This window comes from Caretta caretta, chromosome 6, assembly GCF_965140235.1.
Source record: "Caretta caretta isolate rCarCar2 chromosome 6, rCarCar1.hap1, whole genome shotgun sequence".
Lineage (NCBI taxonomy): Eukaryota > Metazoa > Chordata > Testudines > Cheloniidae > Caretta > Caretta caretta.
This window is the reverse complement of record NC_134211.1, coordinates 118,410,554-118,422,360: the sequence shown is the minus strand read 5'-3', so window position 1 is coordinate 118,422,360 and position 11,807 is coordinate 118,410,554. Positions and strand designations below refer to the sequence as shown.

At 43.4% G+C, this 11,807-nt stretch overlaps 1 long non-coding RNA gene across 2 annotated transcripts in view; it reads right to left on the bottom strand.

The window, feature by feature from the left end:
* Nucleotides 1-1,069: 1,069 nt before the first annotated feature.
* The window catches only part of LOC125639157 (uncharacterized), a 92,673-nt gene continuing 81,935 nt past the window's right edge, over nucleotides 1,070-11,807 (bottom strand). Inside the window, exons 1-3 of one of the 2 annotated variants that reach the window (XR_012669098.1) lie at nucleotides 10,442-10,690; nucleotides 9,512-9,652; nucleotides 1,070-1,380 (exon numbers count right to left, since the gene is read on the bottom strand). This is a non-coding gene — a long non-coding RNA (uncharacterized LOC125639157). Of the gene's footprint in view, nucleotides 1,381-9,511; nucleotides 9,653-10,441; nucleotides 10,691-11,807 lie in introns of those variants that run through there. The other variant, XR_007357388.2, reaches the window with a different exon arrangement.

The following is an 11,807-nucleotide window of genomic DNA, read 5'->3' as shown; positions in this document are numbered from 1 at the left end:
ACTTTGATACAGGCATACATTGCAAATGCAACTGAAATTGGAGAACAAAAAATCGCACTTCCCCCAGAGCCAGTTATTGGAATTCCTGGTTTTGGGCTGTACAATACCATGCAGCTCACCTGACATACTGCTCAGAGTTTGTCTCAGAAGAATTGACACTGACAGCAAAAACGCAGGTTTTAACAGAACTTTCAACCCTTCTGAACAATGCTCAGCTGAATGAGGAAGTTCAGTTCATTGCCAAGAATGACACAGGGCTGATGGACTTAATCTTTTGGTTCGAATCTCGACATGTCATAATCCATGAAGTTTACAATGAAGTAATGGACGCACTGTTCTTGGCTGACAGTCAAATGAAAATCACTCTGACAACACTGAGTTAAATGCCAGTGCTCAGCAAGTGTTTTCTTGCATGGCAAAGAAACTCGGACAATATTACTGATATGGGGAAGAGTCAAGCGATGTAAAAAAACTGACTCAAAAGTTTCAGCAACCTGCAGCAAGGCTCCTAAAAGCTGTGCATATTTTTGACCCTGCACAAATGCTCCTGTTGATGGGGGGATTTAACTTCCCTTAATGCAATTCCTGGCTTTGACAAGAATTATAAGCGGCAGGTTCCTGCTTACAAAAAACATCACAAAAGCAGCAGACTGAACTTTGCTTGTGCTACGGTTTTGGAACTCCATGGAAGGCAGAATCGCCCACCTTAAAAGGCTAGTGCAGCGCTGTCTGACCATTCCAACATACTCCATGGATGTGGAGAACTGTGTCTAAACACAGACAGATTTTTTTCAGCACAGAGACAGGGAAGGAAGAAAGACACAGTTGCAGGATTCTCTATGCTCACATTCAACTAATGACATTTGAAACCAGAACTATTTTTTTCCCCACCAGCTTTTGTTAACTTAAGGGCTTCACATGATTATATGTTTGTGTTTTTAAATACATATTCATGCTTTGTTACAACACAGTGAAATTTAAGATTTAAATAACTGAAACCATTAAATTCAATATTTTTAATACACCATGACTATGAAATTTACAAAAATGGACCATGAATTTGGTAGGGCCATGTTTATATTGCAGTGTATCTCTTGACTGGCTACTTATAGTGACAGTGCCAGATATAGATGTTCTCAAGCAAAATGGGGTGCTTTGTATGCTCATTGACATGCCAGACCCCAGCAGATTCTTCCACCTCTCCCCTATTGCCCAGCCGTGCTGGTGCCTCATAGCAGCAAACAAAAGGATTTGTGCTTAGTTGCCAGTGCACTGATTTCTTCCCCATGTCACGTGCAACATGTGAAAAGGACCAACATCCTCTTCCAGCCAAAGCTAACAGTGCCAGTTTTCATTGATCTTTCCTCGGGCAGCTCATGTCTAGGGAACCAACAAAGAATTTAATTAATCTGATCATTCAGGTAGCAGGTCACAAATGTGTATATATAAGACAATCAGAAATTGTAGCTTCTTTTGCATCTCCATATAAAGCAAGGAGGAACAGTCAGGTCTAGGAAACATCACGCTTCCCACACCAACATCCTCTTTGACATTCCCCTACTCACTTTTTCTCTTCCTTACAGCAATGTTCACAAAGGGAAATACTTCCTTTTGGTGCAAGGTGATGTGGAAATAGCCCATGAAAAGTAACTGAGGGTCAAAATTATCAAGCCCTCGGTGTTAGCTTTTTAAATATAGCTTTCCTGACTTCGAAGGTATATTTATAACACTTTGTACTGAGGAAAGCGTGGGGCCATGCACCGCTTTCTGTAATGCAGAAATTCACTTGTCAGAATAGATCACGTGAACTGTTGAATATTATGGGATGTCTCCATGGTCAGATAGATTTAAAGAGAAAAGATAACTGTGTTAACTCTTATCTAAGGGAGATGAGCTCCAGTAGAGGAACAGGAGATAGAACTAGTGCCAGCTTCAAGGTGGACAATAAGGTAGGAGTTGAATTGAAATCTAAACTGATGGATGGATCCAGTCTCAGTTTATAAAGTTGTCCACAAAATAAAGCTTAAGGGCCAGATCCTCAGCTGGTGTAAATCAGCGTGGCTCCTTTAAAATTTGTTGATTGATGCCAGCTCAAGATCTGAGCCTGGAGGTCACATTCCCCTTTCAGGTTTCAGAGTAACAGCCGTGTTAGTCTGTATTCGCAAAAAGGAAAGGAGGACTTGTGGCACCTTAGAGACTAACCAATTTATTTGAGCATAAGCTTTCGTGAGCTACAGCTCACTTCATCGGATGCATACTGCCACTTTCACTTCTGCTAGCTTTACACCAGTGTAAATCCATTGACTTCTACTCCTGGTTTACCCCAGTGTAAATGAGAGGAGAATCAGACCCTAAATCTGTCTGTCTCTTTAAAGAAAATTTAGCCTGACATTAAAGGCTGCTGCTACCCATACACAAGATGGAGTTTTCCCACCGTTCCCACCCGTTAATGCGCATCTCTGGAAAAAGATAGGGAACTAACATTCAAAGTTTTTATGGAACAGCTTTCTGCTATTTTTTTTTTATTTTTTTTTATGATTTCAAGACAGTTGCTTGAAACATCAATACGTGAATGAATTAATCCTTGCCAGAGGGCAGGCAGCAGTTTAGGCAGTCCAAGAGCAATCAAGGTCAGTGTTTCAGCTCCAGAGCGTTTGGAGCAGTTAGTTCCACAGCCCAGCCGTCTTGGGCTCTCTTTACATTGTTTTATCGCCTTATTCACAAGTACTGACCCGTGAGTGATACCAGTTGAAAGCCAAAAAATAAAAGACCAAGGAAGCCAATTTCTAGATCTCTTGGGTAGATTACTGGGGCAGGCACAGTATTTGGCTGCCAGAATTCGTCACTATAAAACAATCAATTGCATAAAGAAAATTAGGATTCTTACACTGACATCTCAGATCTCCTCAGGGGATAAGTGAGGGGTAGAAAGAGCAAATTTAAGACCTGGATTTGTATCTCTTGATAACACTTCCCAGAATACCACTAAGTTCATGGAAAAGCAGCTGAGCTAAGCACTAATATTAGAACAGTGGGATCAGACAATGGGAAAGGAACATTGGCATCCTTCACTGATCAATCTGAAATGTAACCCTTAAATCATCTAGAATTGCACTGGATTCCTGCTCTAGAGATGACAGTTAAGATCATATTCATTTACTCTCTCCAATACATTATAATAGTACAGGTCAAAGATCCGTGACTTGTTATATCTAATCTTGGAACAATGCACAAAAAGCACTGATAGACTCGGAGACCAGTAAACCTAGATGGAAATGGCCCATTCCAGTTTGGCCCCAACTGAATCTTCTACTTTCCCAAACAAGTCTTTTTCCATTTCTATCACTATTGAGTAGAAACCACCAGATCAACATTGCTCCTTCATAGTATTGTCTTTGGTGCTACTGACATCCTTTCTCCTTAGTCCTGTTTTCAGAATTTCATTAGCGCCACCGGATCATGATGCAGAATTATTAACACACCTCTCGGAACAATAATTCTGAGAGAGTCCTCTTGGAAAATTAAACCAGCAAGTTTAAAGCATAGCAAGCACAGAGATTGCTTCATGCTGCAGCAAGGGGGAAACCCTGAAGATCTTGCAATAATAGCCTGTCTCCATTCTTCGTCTGACTTCCTCTTTCCACATCCTGCAACAGCAGCAAGACCTGAATGCTATTGGCTCAAGCAGACAATTGAACATCCTGAAAGGTGATGTACAGGATCCATTAAAACTTCACTCTTTATTGCCCACTCATTTCCGATGTTCCTGCTCACCAGCCTCGCATGAGGGCTCTTTACTACACGCAGAGGGCTCACTGGTGGCAAACTCACAGTTTCATTATTTTAATAGGATTATCGGCAAATTTGATACCTGCAGGAAACTGTTTTTGGTGATGGGTGAAGGGGTTGGATAAAATGAGAGCCCTTCACTGGGAATGAATCCCAGAAGGCAAAGGGAGTCTCCTGGAGGTGCAACAATGCCTAGTTAAGGGCATTTACATACAGCGGCAGGTCCTATTGGGTGTGGGTTGGTTGGTGGGTGGGCAGGCAGCAAGAAAAGGCCGACTCCCCTGTTAAGGCAGATCTCATCAGAGGGTCTGCAGTCCATTTTTTCTCCCTATCCACCCCAGTCTTCTGCAACAGGACCCACTAGCCCTCGTATGTGGGGGCAGACCCCATTGCTTTATTATTTATATAGTGCCCTAGGTATGCATCCCCTGGTGATAATTGAGTCCTATAGAACTTGTAATGGAGGAATGAAACAACTAGGGTTCTATAGAAGTGTAAGAGGATTCCATAAAGGTCACTGCAAAGATCTACAGGCCCAGATCGGCATGCAGACCTCCCCTGTGAAGGCTCAGCTACCACCACAGTGTAGGGTCGGGGCAGAAATAGGATGGGCCGGGGGGAGGAAGGGATTCAAGAGGATAAAGTCCTGGGTTTGTCTCCTCTTCCAACATTGATTTCTTGTTTGTTGTTGGCGAGTTATATTTGAAGAGCATCTATTCAGGCATAAGCTCAGGAGTAGGTGGCCCTGGAGGGGAGGTTGGAAGTGGAAGGGTGGCTGGGAGATTTGAGCTTGAAGGAGAAGAGCAAGATCCCTTTGTGCCCAGGAGGAGGACAGTCTATTTGAGGCACAGAGGGGTGCGAGTAGTTAGGATTTCTCTTACTACTTTACAGTTTAAAAGGGGAAAGGGAGGATCTTGCATATTAGGGTTTCATAATCAAGCAGGTGATTCTCCAAGAAAGATAATTTTGCTGAAGACATGGAGGGCCTTCTAAAATATAAAGCAGGATCCACAATGGAAAGGCTACTGAGTCCCATGCAGAAGACTGAGGAGGGAATTGGACTGTCTAGGCAGCCTAATGAGAATTAAGTTGGGCTTTGTGCTGCCTTTGTGCTTCCCTAATGGGAAGGCCTGTCTATAGGGATAAGCTGATTACCTGACTAGTCAGTTGTCCATAGAGGAAAGCTATAATCAGCTAGGGGTAAACAGGCCAGCTAACAGTTCCCTGCCCCCTCAAGAGAACAGAGCAGGGAATGAAGGTCATTGTAATGTCCAGGGAGTGCCTCCTACATAATCCTGACCAGGACTTTGGAACAGCCAAAGAGAAGGCCATTTCCAGAGATGATTCATCCTAGGTTTTACACTGAGCCCATTGCATGCTGGATAGGACTTAGGGCGTGCGGTTTGGATTCATGTCCTTCATTGGAGCTCATAGCTTGAGTCTCAGTGGGCTTTGAGATAAGCAGTTCCCTGGATGCAAAGGATGCAACTAAGGATGCAACAGCAGCCAGATCTGGTCCAGGCTGTTTGGAAAAGCTTCAATTAAGCATCTGCATCCAAGGAACATTTTCTCTTCTCATAGAATCATTATCTTCTGCTATTTTCTTTTCTTCAGCGACAAAATGTCAAGTTTCTTACTCATTATTTCACTACAGCTCCACTTCTCTGCTTGTGCCCTTTTCTCTCTGTTTGACTGAGTTTTAGGCACACCTAGAAAATATCTTCTTCTGGGAGCTGAGGCATCCAGAAGATATTTCCATGACTGATTGTTTTAGAAATGTTGTTGCGGGCTGGGGACAGTTCTTAGGCAGTGATTTACCAGCATTAAGTCCCTTTCATTTGAAGAACATTCAGACTCTACAAATCTCTATTATCAAAACCAAACAACAAGAGTTTCCACACAAGAGATCCACTTCCTGGACACTACAGTGCTAATAAACGATGGTCACATAAACACCACCCTATACCGGAAACCTACTGACCGCTATTCCTACCTACATGCCTGCAGCTTTCACCCTGACCACACCACACGATCCATTGTCTACAGCCAAGCTCTGCGATACAACCGCATTTGCTCCAACCCCTCAGACAGAGACAAACACCTACAAGATCTCTATCAAGCATTCTTACAACTACAATACCCACCTGCGGAAGTGAAGAAACAGATTGATAGAGCCAGAAGAGTTCCCAGAAGTTACCTACTACAGGACAGGCCCAACAAAGAAAATAACAGAACGCCACTAGCCGTCACCTTCAGCCCCCAACTAAAACCCCTCCAACGCATTATTAAGGATCTACAACCTATCCTGAAGGATGACCCAACACTCTTACAGATCTTGGGAGACAGGCCAGTCCTTGCCTACAGACAGCCCCCCAACCTGAAGCAAATACTCACCAGAAACCACATACCACACAACAGAACCACTAACCCAGGAACCTATCCTTGCAACAAAGCCCGTTGCCAACTGTGCCCACATATCTATTCAGGGGACACCATCACAGGGCCTAATAACATCAGCCACACTAAGAGGCTCGTTCACCTGCACATCCACCAATGTGATATATGCCATCATGTGCCAGCAATGCCCCTCTGCCATGTACATTGGTCAAACTGGACAGTCTCTATGCAAAAGAATAAATGGACACAAATCAGATGTCAAGAATTATAACATTCATAAACCAGTCGGAGAACACTTCAATCTCTCTGGTCATGCGATTACAGACATGAAAGTTGCGATATTACAACAAAAAAAGTTCAAATCCAGACTCTGGTGAGAGACTGCTGAATTGGAATTCATTTGCAAATTGGATACAATTAACTTAGGCTTGAATAGAGACTGGGAGTGGCTAAGTCATTATGCAAGGTAACCTATTTCCCCTTGTTTTTTCCCACCCCTCTCCCCTCCTCAGACGTTCTTGTTAAACCCTGGATTTGTGCTGGAAATGGCCCACCTTGATTATCATATACATTGTAAGGAGAGTGATCACTTTAGATAAGCTATTACCAGCAGGAGAGTGAGGTGTGGGGAGGTATTTTTTCATGCTTTGTGTGTATAAAAAGATATTCTACACTTTCCACAGTATGCATCCGATGAAGTGAGCTGTAGCTCACGAAAGCTTATGCTCAAATAAATTGGTTAGTCTCCAAGGTGCCACAAGTACTCCTTTTCTTTTTGCGAATACAGACTAACACGGCTGTTACTCTGAAACCAAGAACTTGCACCACTGAGTGCAATTGAGTGACTTGGAACTATTTTGTTCCAACTTTTTTTTTTTCTTCCCCAAAAAGCTGCTGGCTTTCAGTGTTGTTAAAGAAAAAATGCACAGAGTAGTTAAAAGTGAGCCTGAATAAACCTGATCCTATCAATTCATAGAAGATGATAGGTAATGATTTGCTTTGAGCTCCCCAGAGGTTTTAGGTTTCAGAGGGGTAGTCATGTTAGTCTGTATCAGCAAAAACAACGAGGAGTCCTTGCGGCACCTTAGGGACTATCCCCATCTCAAGATTTCCATGACTGGTGCTAGTATCTCCTGATAAGAGCTGCCCTTCTACTTCCCAGCAAGAAGTCCACGGTGATGACACTGCGGGAGATAAAAATGCACTTCACCACTGCAATGCTTGGGAGAAGCAGGACGCTTTAGTTTCAAAGTTCCTATCAGGCAAGTTCTGTTATTTCAGAATCATTCTATCCCCCTCTTGAACTGATTTTAAACCATGTAATTCATAGCAGCTTGCAATGAGCTCTGCATGCGCGCTTCAGTTGTCATCTAAAAATATCTCCTATGCATCAGTCCTATTTAAAAAAGGGCAAAAATGGTAGCCACGTATTGCTAGAGAATGTATTTGGATTCTTGTTCACCTTTAATATGAAGAATGGCCTGTTCTTCCCACTTTGCATTTAGAGTTCAAGATTCATGGATAAACCCAACTCAGAATATTTGATTGGTGCTATCCTGGCAACTCATCAACAGATTCTCCTCTCAGTTGGTCTGGTTTTACACCAGTGTAATTCCATTAACTTCAGTGGAGTCACTCCTGGTTTTACAGCCCATGTAGGTGAGAGCAGAATCAAACCTAATGATGATAATCTCTCAGTAAAATACACACACAAGTATTTTGGCCAGTTCTACTTAGGACTAGTACTTAAGAAATGGCTCTTTAGCCAACCTGTCTCTAGAAAGCATTTGATTCATCCAGTAGGTGTCTTCTGAAACCAGACTGAAAAGGTGCCAATTGTTTCCAATTCATGCAGAACCCAGAAGCAAGAGAGATTGAGCGCCATTAACAGAGCAGAACTCTTGACTTTTCCCCTCTGCCCCTGAACAATTCTCTTTAAAAACCCCAAACAGTTTCTTCCCTTGTGTTATGGTTATGCCTTTCGGTCTTGGTGAGATACACCGCAGCTGTATTACTGGTTGTGTGGAATCTGTGATTCCTAGAATCTTGCAATTTCAGTCATCTTAATGTCTCTACTTAGGCATACACACTGATGTCAAAGGTACTTAATGCGAAGGAAACATAACAGAAGGGAAACATTCGTTGCCAGAGCAATCGCTCTTGTTTTTACAAAGTATAAACTGCGTATGTAGAATTTGCTAATGCAAGTTTAGATAATGAATTATCCAGGAATTTTGAGCATAATTCATATGGCCTCTTTAGCAATCAATCAGGCCATCTATGGAAAACATGCTGCCACCCTTTCCCAGAATCTGATAACAGCAAAGCCTGAATCTGGAAAACTGTGTAGATCCAAAAATATTTGTTCTTGTCCAATCCTGTTATCTTGATTTGTGTTGCTGATTCGAAGTGATAAAATGGAAACTATGCTATTCTCTCATCCGTTAGAGTGACACTCAGTAATGTGAAGGAGTACTTGTGGCACCCTAGAGACTAACAAATTTATTTGAGCATAAGCTTTCGTGAGCTACAGCATCCGATGAAGTGAGCTGTAGCTCACAAAAGCTTATGCTCAAATAAATTTGTTAGTCTCTAAGGTGCCACAAGTCCTCCTTTTCTTTTTGTGGATACAGACTAACACGGCTGCTATTCTGAAACTCAGTAATGTGTTGTTTCAAGCCTCTTTGCAAAGAATCATCTGTTTTGCTTTAGAGGCTAATTGGAGTTGGAAATTAAGGGTCAAGTCTTGTAGTCTGTCATTGCTAGTCACACTTGGTACCTCACTTCTGGAACAGTCCCACTGAAGTCGATGGGGATGCTCACAGAGTAAGGTGCTAAGCAGTGCATCCAGATCTGGCCCCAATATAACCGCATTTTCTCCTAAGCAGGGAGCCTTTTTTAGGTACAAGCTCCTTTGTAATAAGTGGTGAAGCACCAATTTAAAATACGTCCATGTCCACTTTGATTGAAGGTATCAGAACTTTGGTGGCCAGCCTTCATGAGTAAGTTGATATTTTTTAAAGTAACTACAAGTCCTTTCTGGGGCTCTCCTGAGGCAGACAAAGACAGAGCTTGGCTTGTTTGTTTCTCTGAAATGTTTACTTCATGAGATTTTTCCAGCTTCTATAGCTGTGATGCAAAGGCAATTAAATTTGAAGATGCAGAACCTGCTAAGTGATTCTGAAAGATGATGGTGCAAAGATTTTCATTTTCTTATCTCCTCTTTTTCTCTTGCAATAATAAATGTCAGTAAGCTCTGTGCTTTAGATAGTGCATCTATCTGCAGACCTCTGTGTGTAAATACATACATATACTGCAAACACACCACTTTGTTGTTACCCATCCTCTTCCAAGCCACTCTCCCTGCGCAGGTAGCTCATGGCATGCTCAGTTCTCACACCCCAGATCTCAGCGCAGCCACTCGCGTCGGTATGTGCTCTCATCCACAGAGGCAAATATTCAATTGCTGCAAAAAGAAAAATGTGGAAAATGAAGGACTTGCCATACTGTGTGTGCATTTTATTCTGATTCTAACATCCAATCTAATGCACAGCTATAAAACCGTGGAATTAAATAGGATGACAGGTATCCCTAACTAACAAGCTAAGTGTAATCACTGAAGTATTGAAGACACAGCTTTACCCTCTGAATCAAATCCTATTCTAATGGCTATGTCATACAAATATTCTTTGCCCATCTTGTGGGTGCATAGAGATAGCTAACACCCAGACAGTGAACAGGAATTCCCCAGCAGGGGAGTAGCATCTGGCCATTAGCATAATCTGCCTTTTGTCTTTATTCTTTGTTGAGGCTCTCTCTCTTCACACCTTGTCGGAGTCTCTGGTTCCCTCACCCCATCTCAGTTACCCTAACACAATGTGTGTCGCCTCACTAGATATCTTCAAAGTGGTGGTGTTATTCCAGGAGATTTTCAAATGGCTTTGCCTCAGGCTGGTGCCTGGCAAAGTATTATCCCCCAAAGGCTGAAAGGGCCATTCATTAAAGAGGCTGAAACTTAATGTGTTTATAGTAGAGAAACTGACAATCCCCTTTGAAAAGGCAAAAAGAAAAGGAGTACTAGTGGCACCTGAGAGACTAACCAATTTATTTGAGCATAAGCTTTCGTGAGCTGCTCACGAAAGCTTATGCTCAAATAAATTGGTTAGTCTCTAAGGTGCCACAAGTCCTCCTTTTCTTTTTGTGAATACAGACTAACACGGCTGTTACTCTGAAACCTTTAAAAAGGCAAACTCACTTAAAGAGCCTCATGTGTGAACACACACTCAGGTCTGCCAAGTGTTGAGCAGGATGTAGGCAGGGTGTGCCTTCAGTGCAGAGTTAGCCCAGGAGATTGGGCACCTGGCCTGGACTAGCCTAGCTTGGGTTGAATATCCCCAGGCAAAGCCCTACCCAAGCCCGATCCATGTGGCTACATCTGCAGTGGTGCTGCACTCCCTGATGTTGGCAGTAGGACTTCTGGAGGATATCTAGAGAGACAGCAGGGTTCTTCTTTCCACACTAAGTAGAGAGAGAGAGAGAGAGGGAGGGAATTATGGACAGTACTTCCCAGCGTCACAAAGAATATCAAAGACCAAAGGCCTGGAAAGCCGCAGGCCTTTACAGACCGGGCCCAGCTGTCCTCTTGTATGCCCTGGTGTAAATCAGTAGACTCTGCTTCAATCAGTGGTGTCACACTGCTCTGAGAGCAGAATCCTGATCTTTCATCCGTGACAAAATCGAGGGTTTTTCCAGCCTGCTGTTTGTACAGCATAATGCCGTGGCACAAGACACAGCACAAGATACCGGGGGTGGTAGAATACCAGGAACCCTGGCATTTTACAGCCTTGTGGAAAGGGATTCATGTTTCGGGTTTATCTAGTACTTTACGTTTTCAAAGCACCGAGCAAACATTCGCTACCTAATCCTCCCAGCATCCTGATGAGGAAGGTATGTAATCCCTCACGGGCATTAAGAGTTACTTTAAGAATCAAATTACACTTCTTTACTAATATCAAATGCCAGCCTAAGTGAAGGAAAATACTGTTCAGTCTTTAAACCTCTTTTTGAAAAACTATTTCCAGTTTATTTTACCTATGCAATTGAATTACTTCACTCACTACAAGCACTTTGAGACAAAGGTGATTTCTTTTTTTTCGGGGGGAGGAGGGTAGTGCTGTAAATTCCTGTCCCCACTCATCCCCACCCTCCCCTTCCCACAGGGACCCCAGGTCTTGTCTCCTTATGTCCATGAGCTGGTGCTGCCAGGAGTCAAGTTCTCTGTGGGCTCGTCCGCACTCCACCGTACCCTGTGCACCAGCTCACAGCATTAGCCTGCCTGCCTGTCCGTCTGGACAGAGGGGGTGGCTGCGCCAGATTTCAGGGGTGTTGCGGCCCTGCAGCTGGAGTGATGCTCCAGGCCGCTCTGGCAGCACCCATACTGATTTGGGATGGGGCCGCCCCTTAAGAGTGGTCAGGCCACACCCACCCCAGCTGTGCAGCCTATGGAAATCTGAGCAAGTCCAGAAACCTTGGGTGGAGGGCCTCCTCATTTGGTGCCACTGGTGGTCCCTGGGCATGCCGTACCATGGCAGCCCAAGCAGTGGTCTGAGAGAGAAGGAGTG